This window comes from Thunnus thynnus, chromosome 3 (assembly GCF_963924715.1).
Source record: "Thunnus thynnus chromosome 3, fThuThy2.1, whole genome shotgun sequence".
NCBI lineage: Eukaryota > Metazoa > Chordata > Actinopteri > Scombriformes > Scombridae > Thunnus > Thunnus thynnus.
The window spans coordinates 23,395,902-23,423,855 of NC_089519.1; the positions used below are offsets into that span (position 1 = coordinate 23,395,902).

Here is a 27,954-nt window from a genome sequence, read left to right on the forward strand (position 1 = left end):
AATTCAGACCAGGATGTGAACACTGAGGGATTGGGTCAATAATGTATTTTAAGTATTGTAGGAAAGTGTAGTGAGTAATGTCTTCAGAACAAGTTGACTTCAGCTGTGAAAAGCTGTTCCCAGGGCCTTGCAAATACAATTGAGAAAGTCCAGGGATTTTTTTAGGAAGTAATTTATATCACAGATATTAATTTGAGAAGTAGATTATCAGTAGTCTGTTTTTCCTGAAATTTGAGTGTTTATGCTTTATTATAATATACATTTATGGAAACAAGTTTGCATGAGAAATTATTATTTTGCCCAAAGTAGCTCTTACACACAGGCACACATGGCAGTTAAAAACTGCTGGCAGTGTAGCTTCATAGTCCTCCCATAGATTGGGGGCAGCTATCCCAGAATCCAGTGTGCCTGGGGCAGACCTGAGGTCAGCGCTCCCTGTCAGAGACAGCAGGGAGCCAGTCAAAGAGGGCCCTAAAAGGCTGACCCTTGGGTGAAAGTGCCAGTGGATCAGGGCTTTGAGGTTGCTGAGACCCCTCACAGGCAATATGAAGAGAGGATTTGGTTCATTCCAAAATCAGGTGATGTTACTATAGAACGACAATGTCCACGAATGGATTAGGTCAGGGTGGACGGGCGGGTCAACAATACATAAGACTTTAGCACAGAAGATCCTTGTTTGTAAACTGAAACAAGCTTTAAACATAGAATTGTCACATCATAAAACATATTTATTTTTCAACAGTGATTTGTGACAGTTTTGGAAGGTATTCTAATTGCATATTTTGTTGTTTAATTTGGAGGACTTGTTGAAATGTACTGACTAGTTAAGGCAAAATAACACCAATTCCTAAACAGAAAACCACTAACGTGAATATAGTGTCAAACTAACTATGAGAAAACAAAATATTAATTCAATATGTTTATCAGGCTTTTAAAAAAAAATAGTATGACAATTGCTATGACATGCTACTATATCACAGTGAAGTATTTCCTGGATGATTAACTGCAGTTTCTGTTGCCATATTATTTTTCGGTGACTTGAACAACACAATAATCATATTTAAAAAAAGTCTGCATGACTGCTGAGAAAAGGCTTGGGAGAATATGGAGAGAAGAAATAGATTAGACAGGGCAGCAGTGGTCGATAAACTTAGACAAGATGAGAATGGAAGGCTGGAGCCATCTGTTAAACCTCCACCACTCGAGGAGACAAACCTCAGCCGTAGTTAATGTAGACATGTTGGGGACCAGCGAAGAAAGACAGTGGATTTACACAACACTAAGGGCATGATAGCCACTTGAGAGAAATAAAGTGAATGAAACAGTGGGCTAATGAGCCATGAAAAGATGGAACCCACTGCGCAAACGCTGACATCTCTGCCAAAAAAAAAGCAGGTAAATAAAGTGCTGGAAAAAACAAACAAACACAAACTATTCCAGCAGCTGTTTGGCTCTTGAGGAGAATCAGGCAGTGCTCAGGTAGCCTTGTTCTCTGTTTATCTGAGAACAACAGAGAAATGGGCCGAGGTGTGTTCCTCCAGGTGCATTGTAGGCATTGCCCACGGATGCGCTGTTTGATTTGCGCTCGGCCTTGTTGTTGTGCTTGTCTGTGAGCTCTTGACATGTGCACTGCCGCATGAATAATTGAGGCCTTGCACGCAGTCAGGGTCCAGCAAGCACTGCTTGCTCTCTCTCTTTCACTTTCCCTCAGTCCTCCTTTTCCTTTCTCCCCCTCTCTCAATCTTCCCCAAGTCTCTTTGTCTCACTTTCCTTTCAACTGGACTCAACAGACAGCCAGTCCTTGACAGAATCTGTCTTGAAGATGTTGTGGCACCGTAGTTTTAGTGAAATAATTAGTGAGTCAAACTGTGTGCTGCCCCTCCCCTGGCAACCCCGTCACCTGTTATCTCGATTTTCCAGTTATGCCCTCGCGCTAAAAACCTGGACTCTCTTCTGATTTCATCCCACTGACCTGGGTGAGCTCCTCAACTCAAGTCATGTCTGTTTGTACTGAATCTGCAACTCTTATTAAGAATACATGGATATTAGAGATAGACAGTAAACTCTAACTTTTTAATCTCGCATCTGAAATACAGCTTTTTGATTAAAATATATCAAAACATTTTTTATAAAGTGTCCATATGTCCACATAAATTATGTCCTTGTCCTCATTTAGTCTTTATTGGGCTGCTTTGACTGACACACGCAAGGCAGGTGCTCCCGTTGAGTCCATACCAGAGGTCTAAGCTGGAGTTTGAGATAAAGAAAAAAAGCTGTACCTGGGTCAGACTGTTGATGAAGACATGCTAAATCAATGAGAAAAGACTGGAGGAGATGAGAATATATGAGTGGTCTGTCTCTCTGTATCTCCCTCCCCTCGCTTTCTGCTTCACACTCAGGCCAGTGCAGTTATCAGCCCCAGCAGATAAACAAGTCTGGCTGCCAGATATAACTCCAATATGTGAAACTCAATCATAACTCAGGAAACCGGTTGGGAATATGAACGGAGGAAAGAGGAAAATGAAAGCTGCCATGCCCACAGGGCAAAACCCAAGGTCCCTTTTGGCAAAGTAAAGCTCCCTCTTTTCCCTCTTTTTTTATCACTTATTTATCTTAGAAAGTAAAAAAAAATCACTATGCAGCAAAACCTTTTTTCTAACCCCCCTTTAAATTTTTTGTGAACATGTTCTCACTAGTTTTTATAGTATATAGCGAAGAAGATATGCTTGGTGTCTTCATTCTTGAGTTCAGGACACTGATAGCTGTAGGGTACACGTTTCTGAAGTCTTCTTCACTTTCCATCTTTTGCCAGTAGGATCTGTGTGATTTCCACTTGTCAGAGAGGGCCAGTCATGCAGAGGGATGGGACCTGTGCATCAGAGGGAGAGAGAAAACTTAAAGGGAGAAAAAAAAAAAGTGTGTGTGTTGAAGGGGGGGACGAGCTTTGACTGGACTCACTCATGCTTTGACATTGATGGCCCTGGGAGAGGAGAATAGGACCAGCTACCCCAGAGGACCATAGAGAGGGAGAGAGGGGAGGGAGACAGAGGAGGGGGTGAACTGCCAGAGGCTGCTCTCAGCTTTGAAGCGGGGACTAGAAAGGGCTGAGGGCACTGTTAGCCCCCTTGAAGTGGTTTCAGCACTTGTCACTCTTTCGGGCATCGCCTAGAGCTGTGGACAGCTCCGCTCTTTCAGGATGAGGTCCCACAATGGACTCTGCAGCACTGATGCTCACCTTGATGTGGTGACTTGGATCAATAGTCAGACCAGTGAGCCACTGGCACCAGCATGTTGTGATGTTAAAAAGTAGCTGAAGTGCTTCTCAATGCCTGTGCGCCGGGCAAGTGAGAGGAAGCGGTTCCTGTCAAGATCATCTCAGCAGCACACTGCAGGCTACAAAGTACTGGAGAGCCACAATGGATCAAACTATACAAAACTGCTCTGGAAAAGTCTAAAAATGATGGTGAAATTGAAACTAAACAGATGAGAATGTATGTAAAGCTGCTTTATCAATATTTTTAAATTAACGATGGATCACATTATTATGTGTAAGGCGTCGCTTATAGTGGCGGACCCACAGAGAAATATCACCCAACTCCTCAGTTTCCCTCAGCTGCTAGCATTTTATCCTCTTTCAGCTCATTGTTTTCATTTTACAGCTCCAAAATTTACAGTTTTGGTTCACTTTCACCGCTCTTGTCAGTGAAAGCGTTTTTCTGAAAAAAGTATCTGCTTATCCTACTGTATGCTACATGCCCAGCACCAAACAGCAGATAAAATTATCAAATGGCTGGTACATATAGCGGATCATTTAGCAGCTAAAAAGCCAGATAACAAGAGCAAAAAAGAAGGTAAAATATTGTATTTACATTCATCAGGTTGCCTGAAACACGACTCCAAATCAATGCTTATGTTGTATCTGCTGGATGTGTAAATGAGAAACTGTTTTCTAAGATGTTCACCATATCAACTTTACAAGGTGAGTTTACAGCTTGTTTCCTTTGCCACATTTGTTGTCTCATTTGTAAATTGTTAAAACAAATCTACTGTTACCCCATTACTTCTTAAAAGTAATACTTGTAAGATATATTTTTAATCAGTATTTATTTTAAAGTACAGTGTTACAGCGTTTCCAAATTTCTTATCTTATTTATCATATACTTCTCTCTACAAAAGTGTATCTTTGCTTTAGTAGCCCAGCTCAATAAATAGCCTGAAATACTCCTGCTCCCAAAGTACCCACTAAGTACTATTAGTATTTACTGCCTGCGTTTCCTCTGGCCCCTCTTTCGGCCTCTCCTCTCCCCAAAGATAGATTACATCCAAGACAGCCTATGACCGATGGATAGGGGGCACAATGCCTGAGCCTTTGGAGAAATATGTGCTTATGAAATCATAAATATTATCTCAAACACTAATTAGCATTAAGAGCACTGGTGATTTTATTTATCAACTTTAGCCACAATTAATAACCACAGCCTTGAGAAGAGCACAAGGCAGATAGGCAGGACATGCTTGCCGCGTCAAGGCCGTAAACCCATTACACACATAGACTGATTGAGGCAGCCCCACTGGGGGAATAAGTAATTGTGCCTGAGAAATTTTAATTGCACTGAAATGCATTCTAAATTACACCACCTTGTTTTCAGACAGAACTAACATGGCTGAAGGGCTGGGATAATGGTGGAGTGTCGTGGGTCCAGTAATGGGTAAACACCAGACTACCTTGCTTTTTTTTTTTTTTTTTTTTACTGATTTTATCCTGTGCTTCTTATAAAACCTACACTGAGGGTTCAGCAGTGAGGCCTGGAACTTAAGTGCTAATGTTCAATGTGTAATACTGCACGCTGTTTTATTTTAAGCTTAAAGCAATAGTTATAGTTGATGTTACCATACCCTGTATGAGATGCTTGGTCTGACAGATCCTGTGTGTTTGAACGGAGGAGAGGAGATGGAGAGGATGAGTTAAACACAGTCTTGGAGGAAGGGGGTGAGATAACTGGGGGATACTGGGGGCTGCTGGTGGTGATGGTGGTGGGGCTACGGGTGCGGCTAATTATCTTTATTGTGCTTCCCTGGCAGTTTTTCTGTGCAGGGCTTGTCGCTGGCTCTTGTGTGGGATGCTCTCCAGAGCCCTCCTCTGTGGCCCCTGGCTAATAACCGCTGAAGGAATCACTGCGAGGTCACAAGGCTTGGCTCAGTCGTGTTTAATCTCTGTTGGTTTTATTGCACAGCCACAAATATGTGAACAAGGACTGGTTCTACTACTCTGCAACATGCCTGACTAGCATTAATTTGTAACTTATATGCTTTTTGGGTGTTTGTTTAGGCTAGGCATGATGTCTGGGTTGGGAGAAACACTCAGGCCCCAAAGGTGTGCCTCAGCTTCACCTGATTCACACGCCAAACCTCCTACTCTCTGATTCTCACTCACAATGTGGGGGGGCTTAGACAAGCCCTCTGCCTTGAAAAGTGAAGTGACCACTGGGCAAAAACAAAAAGGATTTGACAGCTCTTATGCTGTAGGAGGCAATGGCTAGATGTTGTTTTTCTTTGCGATCCATGACAAGCTCTGTGTTGAATTACCTTTCATTCAAATGCTCACATGGACGCTATTTGTCTGGTACTCACTGTGGAGTACTCTGAGAGATTTTTGATGATTTATGTTTCTCTGAGATCTCACAACCCTCTTTTGACCCTGTGGTTGTTGCTTGAGTTTGCATCACCTCCAAATATATTTTTTTTTGTGAAATTCAAGAGGGGAAACCTATCAGATGGATGAAGATTGGACTGATGTGTTTGCAGAAAATCAGTAAACAACATTAATTTCATATGAATTAATAAGAAAGTAGGAAGTGGCAATTCTCACATGAGCTTTTTTTTTGAGTGATACTCTTATCAGGCTGATAAACTTTTGATATTAATAAGAATCGAAGTTTTGAACTGATGACTCAGTCATTTGACAGTAGGAGCTCTTGCATGCCTCGTTTTTTTTCTTATAAAATACACTTTTTGAAAGCTATACTGAATAATTTGTCATTCCCTAGTTTGTTGAGAGACCTTATTCGGGCTTCGTGCAGAGCTGTAAAATGCTGATAGGGGAGCTAGCCTGCCAACTCCATAGCAAAGACCTCTGTACTGTACACTTCTGCAGAATTAACACAAGAGCCAGTTGATCTTTGTCGCTTCAGGGGAAAACAGACACCATAAGTAAAGCCAGATATAATCTGAAAGCACCCTGAGATCATACACTGTCTTTCACATCAAAAAAGTGTCCACATGGATATTCTTAATGGGTTTAACTTGGATTAATTATTCAAATCTTCCCCCAATGCCTCTCTCTGGCAAGTGAATCCACACAAATGGTCATAGATAAATGTTATCACTCTTCTAAATCTTTATAAGTTTTTCGGCAGAATCTGAAAGTTGATCCAAATTTTCTATAAGTTATTTGGCTGTTGAGAGTCAACTGATTTTGCATCCCTATTTTTCTCACTGTGCTGTGATATTAAATCTAAGGTATGTCTTCAAATTAAATGTGTACTCCACTTGATGGTATGATGCGACAGTGGGAATACTTCAGTCATCAATGTCTTTCTTAAAACTGATTTATCACTGATTGAATTTTAATCTGTGTTGGGACAATATCTCAAAACTTTCCAGTTTATACTTGTGGTTTACCCAAAATATAAGCCACAAGTGTAAAAATACACTGGATTTATATGAACGCATGTGTCTCCTGTTCACTGATTAGGGTCATATCTCATTCCCTTTACCACTCAACATCACACGGTATATAGCACATACTAAGAATTTCAGCTTGAATTATTACATCATTAATATTTTCATCTGCTGGTTGGCAAATTCAATTTGAAGCAGAGGGCTTTGCAAAATGATGAAGAATCAGCAAAGAATTGGTCTCAGATATGAGGAATACACCCGCCTGAGATACAGAGCCATCAAAGCCCGAACAAACAGACTGAAGAACAACTCTTTCCCCAGAGCTGTAGCCTCCATCAACCCCCCACCTTCCAATACTGTAGCTGTTGAGGACTGTGGACTGTAAATATTACCACCCACCCACCCCACTCCCCAACTGCTGCTAATGCACTCCAGCACTTTATTACATACATCTAACTTGTTGTGCAATACCGTTTTTATTATTTATTATCTTGTTTTTATCTTGTTATCTTGTTTTTATCTTGTTCTCTATTGCTGCTGGTCACTGAGAGTTACCAAACATAATTTCGTTGTATGCCTACAATGACAATAATGTCTTATGTCTTAACCATCAAATCACAGAGATTGTTTGACTTTTTGAAGATCCTACCACATGCGGTCTGCTTTATGAGCACAATAAAGAGGGAGCTCTGCTAAAGCTCGGCGGGGCATCCACTTTGATACCCAACCCAACATGGCTCACTGTGACAACACGTCACAGGGGGTCCCTGTGAAGCTAATCTCTAATAAGGGATGAAACGGTGCTTCTGAAGAAGCAGCTGAATGCCAGGTTGATCTTTACAGAACTGCTTTAAGACTGACTGTTAATGATGATGTCTTAAGATGGTTGAAGTCGGAGTATTAATGATGGACCCTCCACTCTGGGATCTGCTCCTGTTCAATGAGATACTGCAGTTATTTATTAATTTATTTAGTTTGTGTTATTCCAATTAAACTGAACACTGATTTATTCATGAAAAAAACCGAACACACATTTATTCATGACAAGTTAAATATGACCTGCTGGTGTCTCATAATTATTATATACTTTCTGAGAAATGATGTGACAAAATTATGAGTCAAAATTATGATATTATTTATATTCTTTTTTACAAGTGGAAGAAATGGGGTAATATACTCATGGTCTCTAAACTCACCTCAACATTAAATATGATGATTTTTTATTAGTTCATGACAGCTATTTTTATTTCAAAATGTGCTTTTTCCAAGTCCGTTTGCATGTCACCACCAAGACCCAATTTTTCCAAGTGACAATTTTATTTCAATTCCACTTTTCATCATAGTCTTTGTCTGTCAATCAAGACGATCAGGGCTGAGCCACATAGCTTTGGTCTGAATGAATGGACTACTCCTACAACTATCATCTTACATTTCATAATATCTTACACTCAGGCCTATATACTTAATATTAATCACTCTAGGTCCCCTTTCTTTCTAAGCAATAAGAGGTGGTGTTGCCATGACGAATTTTCCCTGATTATAATAGACTAATGGAAATGCTGCACAACCACAGTGCAGACTTGTAAATTAACAACGAAAGCAGAAGATTCATAAATGTTTATATGTAAAAATCAAACTTACATGTGCACCCAATATTTATTTATATTCAGTCTATGATTGTCAAGCTACAAACCCTTTAAAACCTTGATGCATGTCATGCTTCCCTCTCTCTCCTCCCTCGTTTCCTGTCTGATTTTCTACAATCCGATATAGGTGAAAATGTCTAAAAAAATAAACTTAAACAGCATTTTACACCTTTGCTGAAAGGGAGAAAAAATGCACCATGGATATAGCATGCTCTTACGTCATAGTACGTGACGTTCACCGCCGCGCGCTCGAGTTGCGGGAAGGTAAAATCCAGGAACAACAAACGTTTCACCTCGTATGCACTCATAAAATCGGTTTAATTATTCCAAACACTGATTAAACATTGCTGTAGCATTTAAAAAGCGGGGGGCAGCTTAGGGCTTTGGAAAAACTTCAGTAGTGAGTCAGTTAGCCTCATGTTTGCTAGACAGGTGAGTAGCCTACGATGTAACTAGCTTACAGCTAGCAAAATAAGCTTATGTTTGTTGTTCATAAAATGCTATAACAGTATTTATCACATATGTACTTTCATTGTGTATTGTTTAGCAAAGCGTGTCAGTTTGCACATATGAAGCTAACTTTAGCACCATGCTAGTGTTAAACTTAAGAGCTTTTTACACGCATTTAGCCCAGGGCTTAAAGCGTTGTTAGATCCTTCCTAGCCCTGTGCGAAGGGAGCTGTTAGCCCCGGGGCTAAGAAAGCTTTCATGCAGGTACATTCCAAAGTGGGCTAACCCTGACTTTAGCCTAGGGCTTGCTGGTCCTGCTCCTGAGCAGGGTAAGACCCGAGTTTTCGGGGTTATCCCCCTGAAAATGGACTAAACATGGGCCAAATGGTGCCAGTGTGACACCTGGCTAAAGTAAACAATGTAGCAGTCACACTTCATTGAGGAATGTAAACATTCGTCGCTTGTTCCAACTAGTAGCAGTACAGTCTGTATTATACTCCTGAGCTTAGGTTAACCCTGGGTTAGCAATGTGTGTGTGAAAAGTGCTGGGTCAACTCTTAGCCCACAGCTAGTGTGGAAAGCCATTTACTGATGTCGGCTAGATACAAAAATAACTTACGCATATGCCCATTAGCCTTCATCTGAACTACTCAGTGTTGTTGCCTTGACATGTGTTGTTGCTGATGTTGTTGTAGTTTCTTGTGGCTCCCACTATGTTTGATAAACATAGTCAGAAAGTTGATAAACATACGAAGGGGAAAGTATGTCTAAACCTTTGACTGGTACTGTACCTTAGGGCTAATGTTATGATTATTTTCTTCATTTATCAATCCATTAAGCAATTGTTTATTATTATAATGTCAAATATTTTTGAGAAATGACCATTGGAATTTCCTAAAGCCGAAGGCGACATCGAAACATGTCTTGCTTTGTCCAACTAACAGTCCAAAACTCAAAAATGTTATTTTCACTGTCTCATAAGACAAAGAAAAGCCACAGATCATCCTATTTAAGGAGATGGAACAAGAAAAAAATGACTTAATTAACTATTAATTTTTCTGCAACTGAACTCTTGTCTACATGTTAAAAACATGAAAATGCTAACTTCTACAATTCTCTCATCTACAGTGGCTACCCTAATTGGAGGTGGGACCCACTCCTGACAGGTTTCACGATAAAGGTAAAAGATGAAGATAAAGGTTTGTGAAATGATAACAAGAAAACACTCTCCTCTAAAAACTGCTCATTGCTTTAGAAGCTCGCAAGCAAAAAGTGTTGGGAAACGATGATGTACAGAATCAACAGTTAGTAGGCTGCTGATATTGAAACTAATGATGAGAATACATGCTGAGAAAAATATAGTTTTTGTCAGTAGACTTTTTTTGTTCATGCCTTAGCAGGAAAAAGCACAGGTGTTATTAATTACCCTTAATTATGGCTGCATTCCATTCAGGTGACACAGTTCCAGGGTCCTGGTACTGTTCATGCTGGCTCACTACAATATCTTACGCAGACACTTAATAGAACAACAATCATTAATTAAATTAAATTATAATAATTATTAGTTACACTTGTGTTTTTCCTGCTGTGACAAGTGAAATGATCTGCTCTGAAAAGGGTTTATTATTAACTTTTTAGCTACTTTAATTCATACTTCAGTGGTCAGAAGTTTTAGCCGCTAACATTGCTTACTGTATGTGCTTGCAACAATATTTTTAAGACTGAATTTGTTCAACAAATAATCTGGCAGTTCACCCTTACTGTTCTGAGATTTATCTATTTATTTTTTTTGCTCAAACTAGACTAAAAAAAGAAAAACAGTCTCTTTGACATGACAACTTCGTTTATGGTTAGCAGAGGGAGGACCAAATAGACAATAAATGCTGCTGATGATCTCACTGTCAGAGCCTGCCATTTCATACAGTATGTAACAGATCAAATTATGAGAGACCTTGCAGTGCTGTGCCGGGGCTCAGCACGGGATTAGGGGGCAACTATCTCAAGGCTGTGCTTCTCAGATAACCGCACCTAAAGCAACCTTTTCTCAAACACACAATTACCCGTCCGCTCCCTCCCCCAATCCCCTCCACCACCTCCCTTTTGAATTTCATCAGGGGATTAATTAGTATACAAATAAAACTTCCCTTATCTCCCTCTCGCCCTAATTGGCCTGTCTTTAGTTATGCCTGGTGAGTGTGTGTTAGTGTGTGAGAGAGCTGGGGCCCCTGTAATTAGGGTGACCGTGTTCACCTTTCCTCTCAGACACACGGGTGCTCAGGCAGCCCATAGGGAAGGTGGGGCTCTACATTGTGTTGTGAGCTCACATGAACGTATGTGTGTGTGTGTGTGTGTGTGTGTGTGTTTGTACGTGTGAGTGAGTGTTTGGGGTATATGTGTGTGTGTGTTTGTGTGGGGGTGTTGGGGGGGCGGGGGAGGGTGCTCAGGATTATTGCTCTGCAATCATTCTTTGACCGTCCCAACGGCGTTCTCATGAGCCTGGAGGGCTTTGGGTGCTGATGGTTCCCACTGAATGGAAGGGGCATCTTACTTTTTTCATTCTCTCTTTTCTCTCTGTTCCCTGCCTCTCCCCCCTGCACAACTAAAGTGTTTATCGATTATCTTGGCCCGCTCCTCAACAACTTAATATTGGGTGACAGTGCAGTGTGTTCTCACCGTAATTAGAGTTCACCGCTGAGGTGGGGGTATGAGGTTGTGGGGGGCAATTAGAACCCTTTGTTATTAAACTTGATTCATCTTCTTCCTGCATGGCTCTGCCCTGCTCTATGCTGCTCTGGGATGCTTACCAAAGGTATTGGGCCATCCAGCCTCTTGAAATTGGCTAACCTGCAAATTATAATGTTTGGTGCTAGACCTTACAGGTCTGCTCTCCTCGCGATACCAATAATACACAGTAATAACTGTAAAGATCCCCAGTCAAATCCACTCAGATACCTGGACTTACAATCACAACAGAAGTCCTCGAGAGCCACTGACATTCCTTTACTGTACGACTGCACACAGCTTTTGATGAAAGTGTTTTATGTTTGATCGTATTATTTATGACTGTACAGGTTTTATATTCAGTCTAATTATAAGTCCTAATTAATTTTAAACCTTTCAGTCATAGCTACAGTCATTTTTACATCTGCCAACGGGGTTGTGTTTTAAGTTAGCGGGGTATTGGAAAAACTTGTCGACAGATTTCATTGAGATGTGGTGGAAGGTTAGGCCGTGAGCCAAGGAACAAGTGATTCAATTTTAGTGAAGATCTGGATCCAGGTGTAGATCCAGATTTATTAACATTGTAAGATGGGCACATTGTATTATTTCTGTTATTTTCTCAACTGGATTTTATAGAAAATATTCTGCTACATCTGATGGTTTCCTGTCCTTATATGTATTCTGATGTATGATACAGAGAGAGAGAGAAAAACATTTTTTTAAATTAAAATAACATTTTTTAGTTATTTGCAGCCCTGGCAGAGATGTCTGCTTTTTGAATGCTTTGTAGTTTCTCTACATAATAAGACAGACGTTTAGTTTTAATGTAGTCAAAGGTCAGATCTGACTCCATTTCTATCAGCATCTGTTGTAGAGCCGCAACAATTAGTCGGTTAATCAATTAGGTGTCAACTAATCAACAACTATTTTGATAACCAATTAATCGTTTGGAGTCACTTTTTAAGAAAAAATGTCCAAATTCTCTGATTCCAGCTTCAAATGTGAATATTTTCTTGTATCTTTAGTTTTCTATGACAATAAACTGAATATCTTTGGGATGTGGACTGTTGGTTGGGACAAAACAAGACATTTGAGGATGTCATCTTGGGCTTTGGGAAACAGTGATTGACATGTTTCATCATTTTCTGATATTTTATAGACCAAATAAGTAATCGATTAATTGATAATGAAAATGATCATTAGTTGCAGCCCTAAACTGCTGTGCTTTAAAGGGTATCAAAACTAAGTCAGCTGTTGTATCATTTCAGTACAGGCAGTTGTGAGTAGTGTCTCATTAGGAAATATTATATTTCACTTCATTACATTGACATTTAATGCAAAAGAACAAAAACACAATTATTGATATGATGAAAAGGACAATGTTATATTACATTACTGTAATTTACTGTGAGCCAAGGATCACAGCAGCAGTACTAACGAGGCTCTATACAGTCCTAAAATTAATTAGTTCATCAATTAAGTGAGTTTTTGTGAAAAAGAAAGTATTCTACTGATACACACATCTGTATAGCTTTTAGTGCACATATGTGACGCTTAAGTTACACCTGAATTAGTAAATATAATTAGAATTAATTTTATTGTAACTATGCAGTATGAAGTGCCTGACTAGGGGGATTTATTTATGATGCTGATGATTATATATAAGAATATAATTATATTTCAACTGAAGTACAGTTCTTCAAAAGTAGAAGAGTGCTACAACTTGTAGTCAAATCCTTTGATAAGCCAATATCTCAGTCTGAGGTTACTTAGCAACATCCAATTTACAGTGGTATTTTAGCTTGGTCCTGTTGCCAATAAAAAGCTCTTTTTCTGTTTATTTTTCTCTGCTCTGTACATGACCTGTGTAAGTGTGGCGAGAGCAGGGGAGTTGTCTTTTTTTTTTTTTCTTCATAGTGTCAACTACGCCACCCTGGGGAATTTCATCCCAACGAAATTCTTGAGTGTAACCACTTTGGGACATCCAAAAAAAGAAAAGTTACACAGGCTTGACAACACCAGACTGAGACGTGATGCCAGAAAAATATGAATAATAACTTCATTAACACTATTGCCTTTTTAAAAATGACAGTCAGGTCAATCCAAATCTTAAAATACAAAGTATGACCTCAACAAATATTGCACAGTTCCTATTGGCCCATTCATTTGCTGTTAAAAGATTAGAGAAGAAGAGTAGCTGGGGGGGATGGTGGGGGCTGACACTGCACACCACACCTTCCACACCCAAGTGCTCTACAGTAAGGGATCAGTGAAGGGACACCATCAAAAAAAAGAAAGGAGAAAGCAAACAGTTAACAACACTATATACTGGGCCGCATGAATTCTACCATAGTGGTCAACTATAATTAAAAAGAATGCACATTAAAACACAAACACACACCACATGCGCACCTGTTTGGCCAAAGGGAGAGCACAACACAGGGGAAATCTACAAATACAAGCAGAAGAAATAGAAAAAAAGTAATAATAAACAAAACAGTGAAACATAGGAAAAAATAAATAATCTTGTAATGACAAAAAACCTCCCCAAAAAACTAATCCGGCTAAACAATAAATCGGATAATATAAGTGGATCTGCAGTCCAAATAAACTACTTGATAAATACAAATTTATTGGGGCATCGCAGCCAAAATGTAGGGCACCAAGGCCAAAACCAACTGTGTAATAATTAGTGATGATTTATTTGTAGGAAGACAAAACAGTATACAAAACAACAATTAGGAGTCAGTGTATTGAAAAACAGTAGTTTTATTAAAACTGTACTGAATATTTGATTTTTCCACAAAATGCTGTCTGATTGATTTTTTTTTTAAAAAAAGGTAACAATTCATTATGTTAATTGTTATTGTTATATTGTCATGATAAAATAAAGTCTATAAATGGGATAGGGGTGATCAAAATTAATCTGAACAAGTTTCAACACCCATGCAACTGTTAGCACTTAGCACTGAGATCGTAGGAGCAGTCACAAAAATGACTTAAAACACTTTTTTACACGTTAAAACATTAAACACACTGATGAGACCTTTTCTTCTGATGAGACTAGGATGAGAGCTGCCAGTCATGTAATAGCCGACAGACTCTCCTGATATGTTTTAACTGAGAAGTGGCCATCTACTTACAGAGAAATGTGTGTGTGTGTGTGTGTTTGTGTGGTCTGTCATAGGCTGCTTTTGGGGAAAAATTTCAGACTTAGGACCAGTTAAGTTTGTAATTAGCTAACACTATGCAGCAATATCCTGGTAAGAGATGTCAATGGTACCGACCACCGACAATATTTTTGACTGGTTACGCATGTTGGTCTAGAGGTTAATTTGCATACACACTCCGCTAATAGCTGGACAATTATGTGTTTACAATATCAGATATTCTTTTTGAATGGATAAAGTACTGGTGTAAAACCGACTCCTATACGGAGTGTTGCATTACGGGTTGTTTGTAGCATTAATGTTGCTAGGCTAGTGAGTGTTTTTAAGTTTGTTCATAGCGAGTGTGTTCGAGTCAGTCAGCACTAAAAGTGTATCATTAGTCCAGTTTAACCTGCAGGAGTTTATAAAGACTTGTGTAATGTGTTTTTCCTGCCACAGAGGAAATAAATTCATGACGAGTGAAAACGAGTCCAAAGCATAAGCAGAAACTGAATATGTCAAGTTGCCAAATACCACTGTCACAGATGATACAGAGCTCAAAAAGACAAACAAGCAGTCTTATAAATGCTAACAGCTGGAGAAAATAATTTTGACCACTTCCCAGACCCGGGTAGGAGTGTGTGTGGCTGGTAAACTTTAAAACACAATGTGGATTAGTACTTACACTGTACGGTGTTTAGCTGCTTGTGCTTATCATGTAATGTTAATTGTTAGCTAATGGTAGCTAGCTGGTTAGCTATTAATGTTTATGTTAATATTACACATATTTGCAGGAGGGAGAAATCTTGCGCTACTGTTGTTGTCCAGCATGATGACAGAGACACTGGGAAACGTTGAGTCTGTTTTTTTACTGTGTTGCATTTAGTTTTAAATGAGGAAATCTGCAACTTTCTTTTAAGGTCACAACAGCCAGTTCAAAACAGGGCATGCCAAACTGGTTGTGTGGGTAGTTAATTTTAGAAGGGGCATTACGGCCACGGCACTGGCTGTGGTGTAATTCCTGCCCTGGTCCTAGTGTGCAAACGGACAGCTTCAGTTCACTCCCACTGATGCGAGTGTGGACAGAGCCGCAGAGCCGAACCAGTTGTGGTGCAAAACAAAACACACACACCCACACACACAAAAAACCCAATACTAGTAAAAACCAGTCCACATACCGACAATATTCACAGAGTGGAAGCATGGAAATGTAGAAACTCATGCATACACACCAAAGAGAGTGAAGGTGCAGCTTCCCAGCAGTGGGAGGGGGAGAGCTGCAAAGCCACAGCTCAGTCACTATCACAGCAGATCAGAGACCAAAAAGAAAAAGTTTCGTATAGCTGGAAGCCAGATAAAAGCGGCCTAAAGTTAGCAAAACAAAATTAAGCCAGCCTACCTTGACACACAAACGACACTGCGTTAAACAAGGGCATGAAGCAAGGCAATATTACTATGGGTCTGCAGCCGTGAGATGAGCAGACCACGCTGTGAAATAAAGGAGCAGAAGCAGATATGATGCCAATGGCACACGCTATGAACGTGCAGTACAAGAAAACTGTAAAAATGCACACCTTACAATTGCTGGAAGACCAGCTTTCGAGGAAAAACGGCAGACACACCAGTACGCCAAACTGTGCACACACCAGCCAGCATGGAAACCAGGCTCCAGGAAGAGGCAGGAATATAGATATAGCACTGTAATTAGGTAGTAGGCAGTATTTAGGGCACAGATGAATCATTGAATCTAGCCTGGTGACAATTTAGTGGGCCAGAAGAAAGGAAAAAACCTAATCTGCCACATAAGCACCAGGCATATTTTGAATTATATGCATAAGTATTGCAATGTCTGTAAGTGGAGACTTTCCAACACATCATGTAAACGAGAGGAAAGAGTTGAAAAAATGTGTTCTGCATTAGATTTCCCCATGCTTTGCTCCAGTGAAGCCTGGTGACTGTGTGTAAGCTGTGACTTAATTGTGGTGTAAAGGGATATTGCCAGAAATGTGGTTATTAAGTCTGTTGCACTGAAGAGTAAACAATTTACAGTTTAGTAAAACATTAGAGGATTATTTTTCTTACCACTGATGAATCAGACTTCCATGCATTGCTCTAACCACAGTATACAGTGAATAATTTTAATCTCTATTTCTAATAAATCTGCTCCATCAGTGCAATTAACATTTGCCTTGAAAAGAAATAAAATAAAATGAACAGCACTGAAGGTTGTGCTACTTTTGGCATAAATCATAACCTGCACTGATTTTGTTTGTGTTAAGTGTAACCTCAAAAAAAGTCTTGTGGGCACAGTAATCAGTTCCACCCCATGGAACACACTGCTGAGGGTTTCTCTCACAAAAATATGGTATGGTAGTCCTGACAAGTCATTTAGGCAAGGCTTGAGGTATAATATTTACAGAGTACATTCTTTAAAATACCATATCTTTAGCAAATAGTGCACCGTTTGAGACTTGTTCACAAAAAAAAGAAAATGGTGTTGGTAGCATTAGGAAATCTAGTTGTTGGTGGTGTCGCTGTGAGCAACAATTTAGCAAAAAGGATGAACTTCAGTCCACCACCACCAATATAACTGTCAACTTTGTGTTCTTTATTCCTCCGCTGCAGCAAACATTGTTAGTTTGAAGAGGTGATGTGAGTTGACAATATTCTCCCTCCTCTCTCTTCCACTCCGGCCGCCTCCCCAACCCCTTATCCCCACCCCTCCGCCCATTCTTTGTCTCCCCCAGAGTCTCCAGGAGCTTGATATGGAGCTTATGGGGAAAAGGAGGAAGATCAATCCTGGTGTCAGCAGCTCAGCGCACATCTCTCCCAGTAACGGCAGGACAAGTGTCAGCTGGAGGAGAGGCAGCCGCCATGCAGAGAGAGAGAGAGAGAGAGAGAGTGAGTGAACGAGGGGGGGAGGGCGGGGGCATGGTGGTGTGTGTGTGTGGGGGGGGGGTGGAGGGGGTGAGGTGGGGATGAGAAAGAGAGCCCTCTGCATGGCAGCCAAGCGAGTGAGCAAGCGAGCGGCCCAGCCCAAGGGAGTGCACCTCCAGTAGACAAAAGATCAATTCTCTCCATTTCACTCTCAGCTCCTGATAACAAGCAAAAGTTCAGCAAGCCCAGGAGCTGTCTTGCCTTTGAAATGTGCATTCTGGTGTGCTACACACATGCAGTTGCACAGTTACACTTTCATATAAGTAGCATACACACACAAACACTCACACGTTTAAATTGAGAGGCCCAGTGGTTTTAAGCGTAATTATAAATAACTGTTATATATTTGTTTTGTAGACATGGGAGACAATTAGGAGTAAAGTCCAGGATACAACAGCAATGTCTAAAACAGATTTTCATTGGATTTAATGAGCACAGATAGTCGGTTTCTTTGAAATTCTGGAGTTACAGTCATTGTTTCCTTGATGATGAGAGTACGTGTTCTCCAAGTTTGTCATCTGCAATGTCCAACACTTTTGATATGTTTCTAAATGCCCTTCCCACAGCAAAAACAGCATCCTTTTAGTTTGCGTTTGGTTCAAGATAAGAGAAAACAGCACTAGACAGGAAGCTGTTGCATTTGTTCAGAATCAAAACATAATTTATGACAGTGTGCTGTGCCAAGGATGTGTGGTTTGGATCGTGATTGCGGGTAACATTGTTATTGGCAGAGGGCTACGGTCAGTCAAATCAGAAACATGCATCTTGAAGAGCTTCATTTTGTTTTCCTGCAGACACAAGTGTTATTGATAACATTCTCATTTGTGGGAGTTTATGGAATATATTGTTTCCTTCCTGTTTGTGCTGGTACTCAAGTCACAGCACTTGTTTTTGTTAAATTTTAAAGAGTTCCCTCAAAACCACATGTTTGTGGGTGAGCCGTTGGATGTTACTCATTAAAAGTAACAACTTTTTCAAACTTTAAAATTATTGAAATAAATTTGTGATGAGATGTCACATTTATATACGCAATTCCTTGTCCAACACTGACATACTCTTTAAACACTGTATGTCACAGTCTGAGCATCTAAACCTTCTGTATTTTTTCCAGTTCCCATAAAACTCTCCTTAATCTAGGTCAAGTAAAAAAACTTCTGAAACACATTGCCAAGGTTCTAGTACTTGAAAGTCAACAACCAAATTTCACGCAAAAGTGGCCAAAGTTTATCTCATTTCCCTGTTTGGTGTTACTTGATGAGTCCTCATTGTCTATTTTGATCGTTACCCTGCCTATGAAGGTCTAGAAATCTCTGCTGAATTCCAGAGAAGCTGATGTTGTGTGACAGTTCTGTAGCTGGTACTATTTAAGACAACCACAAACAGAGAGCAATTCTGTGGAGGTTAAAACCTTGCCACTTCTCATCAGAGTGAAATCCAGAGAGAGGGTCACTCTGTGTAGGTATTCAGGACAGGCACTGACCCTCTGTACCATTGTGGATTCTTCACACAGAGGCTGTGGGGCTGCTATTCAGCAAATGTTGATAGAGCTTGGAATTAGTGTTATTTTCATCCCCCCTTACAGTCTTCCTTCGTTTGGATTCCAAATGTCATAACAGTGTCTGTGTAATGTACCCAATGATTAGGTTTCTCTCAGGGACCCCTAACCATGGCCTCCAACAGATGGCCTGCACCTCTTTGTATATGCAGATTTATTCACTGGGAATGTTTACAGATATCGTCATTACATGGACATCCATAGCTAAATAGGCAGTAATTGAGGCAAAAGCTGTCATCCAGTCAGTGTTGTTTTTGTCATGTTCTGGCTGAAAGGAACAACTTGCAGAGAGGGACAGCCAGTATCACACAATTGACCTTTTACATGATTTTCAATTACTGGAGAGAGGAGAGAAACGGAGGGGTCCCTGTAGTGCAGCTGTCTCTGCTGTCTCCTCTCCAGAACATCTGCCCATCGAACGTGGCAGCGGCTTTTCTTTCTCCCTGTGAGGTCGCCTGCCCTGCCCAGGATGGGCAGGTGTGAGCTGGGCCAGGCCCCTCTGTCATTAAGCAGCCAGCTGTGCTGTCACGTCTGGCATAGAGGCGGGTGTCATCCATGACCCTGTCTCAGCCCCCTCAGAGGGGCATACACAGACCTTGACAGGGCAGCTAAGGGTAAAGCCATGCATGGAATATCTATGAAGGACGACCATGTCGTCCCCTCCTCGCACCCTGGTGGGCGCCACCTCCGCATGCTTGCCTACCCTCCTGCCAAAGTGCAGGATGGGCCCTCATCAGCCGTGTCAGTCAATAAAAAGAGAGAACATCACACCTCCCCTCCTGCTGTGTCCTGTGTGTCTTTTCAAAGGAGAGTTGCACACTTTGAAAGGAGGACAGTGTGGTGGTAGACATTTTCACTGATGCAATGAAGAAATAAAAAATTCAATAACAACCAAATTTACTACTTTTTATGAAAATAGGCTCTTTACTTTACTACACATTTTTCAAACCACTTTATATGATTTGAATTGTTAATAAATCAGATGACAACAATACATAAAAAAAATTGCATCACTGTAGATTATTAAAATTGGGTTTGTTTGGTTTGTTCCTCTAAATTTATGTAGAAAACACTATATTCATTGTCACATCCTCAAAAACATTACGCAAAGCATTTTTTCCCTTTTTTTAAAAAAAAGAAAAAGATAGTGACGTGATATGTGATATATGAGTTGAACAGTTGAGCGTATAGGTGTATACCAGTGTTGGCAACTGATAAAAGAAACTTGAGAAGATGACAATTAAACACACAAGCAGCGCTGAAATCTACTGATGATAAACTAATACCACTTAGTGTAAGTGCTGCCTTGGAAACGAGCCCCTAGTTTTGCAACCCAAGCTTTCTTGATTGATGTCAGTCAAGTTTCAATCAAATGCTACAGTATGTCTGGTGCAGGTTGCGACCTATCACAGATTAGTCACAGAAAGAATGTAGAAAAAAAAATGATATAGTATGAAACAGATGATGATACCTAGAAATCCACAGTTTGGAGTCATTGGTGAGCTGTTGCAAATGTTTTTTCTTTAAGGTAAAACATGTCAAATGTTGCGTGCTCAGTAGCCGCAGTGTGGTCGGATAATTCAATTTAATTTAGTTGGAATTTGTTTACCTGTAGTCTGTGTCATATTTTGTTTACCTAGTTTTCCTGGGACGAACATGTTATCAATCACAGACATACTGACATGCTTCAAACGTGTCTCTTGATTCAGCTTCTACACGTATCATAGAAGAAAACCAGCATCCCCAGTTAGTGAGCCGTTTGGTCCTGTGAGCTGATGGCCCAGCAGATCTGCCTGCCCAGCCTGCTTTCCTGCATTTAAATGTAAGGACCTAATTCACCTCTGGTCAATGTATTTATTGACTCCTTATGTACTGACTTGCTCATTCAGCAGCAGACTGGTAATTCCATTTGATTTCTTTGGCAGAGGAAGGGACAGATATTCAGGGGAGATGGGAAGAGAAAAGTTAGAGATGGTGGACAAGAGAGAGAGAGAGAGATTCAGATATACACTGCTGACCCTAGTGGTCAGCAAACAAGACAAGAAATCTGTCCATAAGTCCATCAGAGTTTGGGATATGGAGTTTTAGTGCCACACTGAAACACAAAGACATTGTGATCAGAGCTGTGGTTTGAGCAGGAAAGGAGATCAGATGTTTTTAACTGATACTTGGAAAGAGAAGAGGTGAATTTGTATTTAGACTGGCCATGTTGCATAGTCACAGCTGTGCCAAAAGCTGATTCAGAGCTCTCAAATTTTTAAAGGCAGTAATGTTTTGCAGAAGGAGGGGCAAACAAACCTGCTTCTCATATGCCTAATCACAAAAGCAAACATGTTTTGTGTTGCATTATACTGTATAGAAGCAAATTACAAAGCATTTTGTCAGAGAAAAAAAAATTAATTTCTATGGTAGCAGTATGTCAATAAAATATAAATGTAATGTAAACCGTGATAAGATGAGTTCATGACAATTTTACACCATTCTGCACATGTCTCCTTGAGGACATTTTTTTAAAGGAAAAATTATAATTATTTTGCATGAATGAGTGTGAAAAACAGTCCCCTTCTTTCTATACCGTAGCTTGTGATCTACATCATACTGCCATTTCCCTGCTCCTTGAAATATACATGAAATTTAAATAATTAGAGAAAGTTATGGCCCAGATTATTTGATATTCTGATATTTCTGTGAAGTCCTCTAGACTGTTGGAGACAGTAGAGGGACACATACGGGGGTTCTTGACAGTGGTCTTATCAAATTAAGCAAATATTTTCAAAGGCAGCTACAGTTATCTAAAGTGAGTGGGGTGAAATAAGTGATCATTATTAAAGGTCACTCTTGAATGTTATTTGTTTCACATTGTGGCCTAGCGTCAAAGGGGAAGCCAGTTTAATCGTGCAGGTCTGTAGGATATATGCTGAATGCAACAACTGAATTTGTTATTTACTTTATTTAGATTATCTCCATTTTTACGCAAAACATTTTAGTGTGCTAGCTTAATGGTAAAAAATGAGATTCTAAGAGATTCTGCCAGTGCCATGACTTGCAGTTTTTCATTCCAATGGACACTGATGCGTTGGTGATGTTCAGTTATATTTGTCTTTTAAAGTAATCAATCTGAATAGTCTGGCCATCTCCAAAGTACTGCTGACAGTTTTCAAGTCCTGCTTGTCTAATATTTTGCAGCTCAGGGAAAAGAACTCTTTGCCCTGCATATTCCAAAGATTTAATTAATTATACTGTGGTTAGTCTGTCTCCTGATGTCAAGAAAGTTGCCAGAACTTCAGGAGTTATCTTTGATGGCAATCTAAGCTTGAATAACTCATGCGGATTAAGTTTTGCTTTTTCGTGCTGAATATCGCTAGAATAAGATTTCTCTCGTGTCTGCAGCTACCTTCTCTGTCAAAAAAAAAAAATCTCTTGTGTCTACAGCTTGTGCAAAAGCCTTTTGTTAGTGCCCAGAGATGAGACATAACTTCCATCACATTTTTTTTTTTTAATTTTTGATTAGTTTATAGTTTAAAATAGACCTCACATGCAGTATGTTACTTTGATACTTGTTCTGATTTGTGAATTAGAATCTGTTTCTCCTTAAGCACAACAGCCGAGAGATAGACTGCAGTGAGATTGTCATCTAAAGACAAATCTGGGAGATGTTCCATTGTCAATAATAGAACAGCTCCTTTTGCACTACGACAGGATGAGAGACAGTTTCTGATTAAGAGCTGGAAGTCTTGAGATCAGATTAAAGTCCTATAGAAATTTAGGGATGCAACTTTAGAGACCTTAAATTTCTATTTCCAGTGGCCACATAGAGCTGTATAATTAAGTTCACAAATGTTTTTAGTCTTGAATGAATGTCATGAATTTCAAAAATCAAAACCCCTCATGTGCAATTTGCTGCATTCAAACCAGGGTGCGCACTGAATCTTCTTTTGACCAGCAAGAAGTCAAGAATGTGGTATTTGTTTGGTCATTTTTGAGTTATTGGATTTTTCTGTGTCAGTAGTGTAATTCTCAGCCTCACCTACAGTGTATACACACACACGTCTGGTGTTATTGGCAGCGCGCCTTCATCCACCGACACCTCCAGCGTCCCTGGTGGCCTTTGTCACAGAAGAAAGAGAATGATCAATATCCCAGTTAAACTAGACTTTCAAAGCTGATCGTGGGGCCTCGTTCTGGGGCCTTCTTCTTTAATGAATTTTCTTTCATTCCACACAAGTTTTTAAACATCAAACAATAAATCGGCCAGGGCACAGTAAAATATTTAGATCTATTGACTGTGTTTGAAAAATGTAGAGGGCAAAAACTCTAGTGGTTTGATGCTGATACATTCTGAACACTTTAATCCACCCGAGTGTTTCCTTTTATCTGCTTGGGTTTCTCCAAAAGAGGGGAAAAGGGCCTCAAGAATGTTCTCAAAGATCCAGCAACTCTTTCTTAAAAGCTCCTTACCTTCAATTGCTCTTTTCTAACTCAGTGAGTCTCAGTGTTCTTGGTACCAAGGCACACTTGAAAAAATATGCACGGCACATAAAGTGATTGATTCTGTGAAGAGGATGAGTCAAATCTTTGAGTGATCGCTCACCTTAAATGACATTGGGTACAGGAAAAAAATATAATTGTAAAGTAAATAAGTAAGTTAAGTAAATTCTGTAGATAATTGCCCTCTTGTCAATAAAAAACAATGCCATGCTGGGTACAGCATGGCATTGTTGAGAACATCTACTATTAAGAATTGGCAGTTTATTGTAGTAGCATAGCATTTCATCATCCCCACCCAAAAAAACTCTTAAAACAAACTGAAACAAAGAGGTAATAAAAATAAAGGGCTGCAACTATTTTTTATGATTTAGATTATTAGATTATTTAGAGTCAAAGGTGACGTCTTTAAACGTCTTATTTTGACCGTCCAGTCCAAAACCTAAAGCTAATCAGTTTATTATAATAAATGACAAAGAAAAGCATTAAATCATCACATTTTAGAAGCTGAAACCAGCACATTCTTGGCATATTTACTTAAAAAATGACTAAAACGATATTTTGATTGTCTAAATAGTTGCAGATGAATTTTCTGTCAATAGTCAATTAATCGACTAATTGTTGCAGCTTTATAAAAATACGTCTGTGGTATGGAGGCATATAACTTTATTGCTGGAAACAAGTTTTGACAAAATATCTTTATTCTGCCATGAAAGGTCCCACAAAAAGGCGTTCAGGGGGGAGTGCTGGAGTGGAGTTATTTAAAGTACCTTCTTTCTTTCAATGTTGAAGAGATAGTACAAGCCTGAGATCAAAAAGAGTGTCTTAAAATACATTATGCTGTAGAAACATTTCAGTGGGACTCAGCGAGTTTGACCAGACTACACTTCAGAGTGTTTATGTGTATTTAGTGCATTTTCCCTTCCTATGAAAACTTCAGGGTGAGTGAAATCTTTTTTTTTTTTTTTTTGGTCAAAGTTACATCAAGGTGAACATCAGTGCCTTGATCTGACCCCTTGTGGAGCCACTCTTCCTAATAAATTGTACTGTGTGTAAGCATGTCTTTGCATAGCTAGGATGTGTGTATGTATAATGTGTGTGTTTGGCTGGCGTGACAGCCTGGCCTTGACGTTAAACATCTGTTGGGTGATTCATTCGGCTGCGGATGTGGAGTGACACCAAGGCACATCTGCCGAGGTGCAGGCGATCCCTGCAACCTGCCCCTCGCAAGGCCCCTGCTTCACCACCCAAACCACTTTTCTGATGATTGCGTCATTTTCCCTTCTCTCCACCGTGGCTAGTTCACAAAAGTGACATCCTGCTTCTTTCCACAGTTGTGCACGCTGGAGAGCAGCAGATGCATAGCCTTGGGGAGATTTAGAAATGGCAAACATAATGAAACTCAAGAACCTGGGAAAAAAAACCATCCCAGGGAAACTTCACTTTGTCCTTTTCTTCCACGGCAGCGTTAACATAATGTTATGTTTTTTTTGCATTTTGAATGGACTTAACACATCAGAATACAGTGGACAAGATTATTTTTTATTTCGGCTCAAATTAATCATCAAAATACACCATATACTGTTTTTACTTTAGACCTGTATTCAGTATTCAATGAGCGTTTTCTTCAGTGTGCTTTAAGAAAAGCCATGTTAGAGTCCGGGCCCATGATAAATTTATTCCACTGAATGGAAAGATTGAGAAATCATTTAAGTGACAGATGCTTCTCTTCACTACTGTGCGGGGCATTGTAATCACTTGAATGAATACAGCTTGACTAATTAAGGTTATGCAGTTGGCTGGCTTTCTCCAAACAAAGCCCAAGTAATGTGGATTGTGTTGTAGTGCAGCCCCCATAGTATAGTACAGATGAGAGTGGAGTTGATATGTTGTTCAGTCTGATGTGTCAGTGCTGGAAAGATCAATCAGTCTAGCACTTGATTTTCAACATCACATCCATGTTTCCACTTAGCTAAAGATATAATTTTGTTGTGGGATAATAAGCTCATAAATTGATTTACTGTACTGTCTAGCTGCACCGCTCTCAGCCCTGCTGTTACCATGACAAAAACACTGAGGAATATGACTGTAAGAAATCAAACAGAAATAGCTGATGACTAACAAACACAGCCAGCGCAGAGGATGATGACTGAAATGCGTTGGATAGTCGTTCTTGAGCTTGCTGTGCATGTTTGGCACAGATAGAGTCCAAGGACGCGCAAGGCCTTTGATCCTGTCTCTGGGGCGTCCCAGATGTTCCAGCGCAGGGCAATGTCAAGTCTGGTTTATTTGCAGAGGTAATGCCCAGCCATTATATGTACAACTCATCCATCAAATAAAAAGGAACATTTCAGGAACGCTTTTTTCTTTGCACGACTGAGCAATTGAGGTTTGTCAGTGAAGGCAGTCTTGATAGACCGTAACCACATCTTCAGCTACATGTGCTTTAAAGGGCCCAGGACACGATGTTTAGTCGGGGCACACATGGGACATTTCCTCTCCTCGTTAATGCAGATGTCTGAGGATATTATATATCATTTGAAGTAAAACTAAATGTAATATTTCATCTCCATACATATCATTGAAGTAGATGCTGTCCTTCCTGAAATCACATAATAATTTTAATCATAAGGAACTCATTTGAGTGCACTCTTACTGATTGAACATCTTTGTGAAAAGTCTCAACCAGTAGGTGGCAGTATGATACCTGAATCTGCAACTTCCTAAATCAAGACTCATCAATCATCACTAAGAATAAGCAGCCTGACTATTTGACAACTTGAAATATACAATAAAATTTGCTGCAGTTATTATATACAAGGTGATATATTTAACCATTATTATTATTTTCTGCTGTTACAGATCAAACATCTATATTTATATGCAAAGTGTGATTTTGCATTTTTATTACAATATAGAATTAAAGCATTCACATTGCAGTTATGATATTTTACTGAGCAGTAACTTCAGGTGTAGCAATAAATCTAAAAAGCAAAGGGAAAAACATAAATATAAAATAAAATACTGTAGCACCTGACTAAAAGATCAGGCTGAATTTTTGGATCCATTGATTAAATTGTGAACAACATGCTCCAGAGTGTTTTCCAGTCAGCTTTATATAATATAACGAAGGTTAGTGCTCAGCTAAAAACCACATCCGTCTTTTGGCTTAATAACTAAAATATAGCATCATGAGATACTGAAGATATTAAGTATGTTTTTTGATTTAGACCTCTATTGTTTTTTTGTTTTTTTAGATTTTTAAGAGATTAAGAAAAAAAATCTTTGTTCTCTTTTTAAGGAAAAACAGTAAGAAAAAAAATACAAAAAATCTTAAATACACCTTACTAATATCAGAAAAATATTCACTGATCTCAAACCTTTTGCCTTCTATCAAATGAAATTACTTCGGCAGTTCATCTTCATAATAAAATATTTCCAACACTCTTTTCCACTTTGCAACCCCAGTGCAGTATTTATACTTAATGCTTGAAATCTTTTGTAAATGCTTTTTTTTTTTTTTTTTTAACGATATTGACAGTATCACTCTCCCAACTGGCAAGGTGAAGGGATAGGGAGTTTGTGTAACGCAAATGTGACACCATTTCCCCTCTAACTATAACTTCAATCCCCACTGAAAGCAATTAAAAGGTAGCTGAAATTCAGAGGACCTAATTTCTGAGCTTGTTGCTTCAGCAGTCCTAACACAATAAATTCTCTTTGTTTGTTTAGCAACTGAGCTCAAGGTGGACTTTATATTGACTCTTGTCGAGTCGCAAAATGATGAAACTTTGTGGCTGCACTTAAAACAACAGGCCTGCTGGATCAGGTGATATGAGAGGACACTGAATATTTTGTAGCTTATTAAGTTAGTTCTCAAAATGTATTTCCTACAGTTTTTTTTTTTTTTTTTTTTAAAGGAAAGTGGTTGCACAATCTGCTACATTCACTGCCTCTACTCAGAATTAGAGATTTATTTTCTAAGGAGGAAAAAAAATCAATTAGTGCTAAATTTATTCATGGATTTCTGCGATCAATGCGAGTCCACTCAGAGGGGCTCGGTGGGACCCAGTTCATCCCAGTTAATGTGTTTGAAGGGGAATTACCATTGATGTTGTTTTCTCTTCCTCTCAGGTCAAAGAGCATCTCGGAGCTGTCACGGCCTGCCTGCCACACGGGAGGAACCTCCAGTCCTCACTGTTACCCACAAGGCACCTGGACAGGAGGGAGCGGCGGTTGATGTGAGGGAAAGACAATCAGGTTGGTTGGCTGTACTGAATCTAACATACCCACTGTCAGGGAGTCTCTTACTAGAGCTAATTGTGAATCC

The 27,954-nt window shown here is 39.6% G+C and overlaps 1 long non-coding RNA gene across 1 annotated transcript; it reads right to left on the bottom strand.

The window, feature by feature from the left end:
* Window positions 1-955: 955 nt before the first annotated feature.
* Window positions 956-27,835, bottom strand: LOC137179856 (uncharacterized). The gene is made up of 3 exons (XR_010927878.1): window positions 27,731-27,835; window positions 23,167-23,245; window positions 956-2,869 (listed from the first exon to the last, which is right to left on the bottom strand). It is a non-coding gene; the product is annotated as an uncharacterized lncRNA (long non-coding RNA).
* Between the last annotated feature and the right edge of the window lie 119 nt (window positions 27,836-27,954).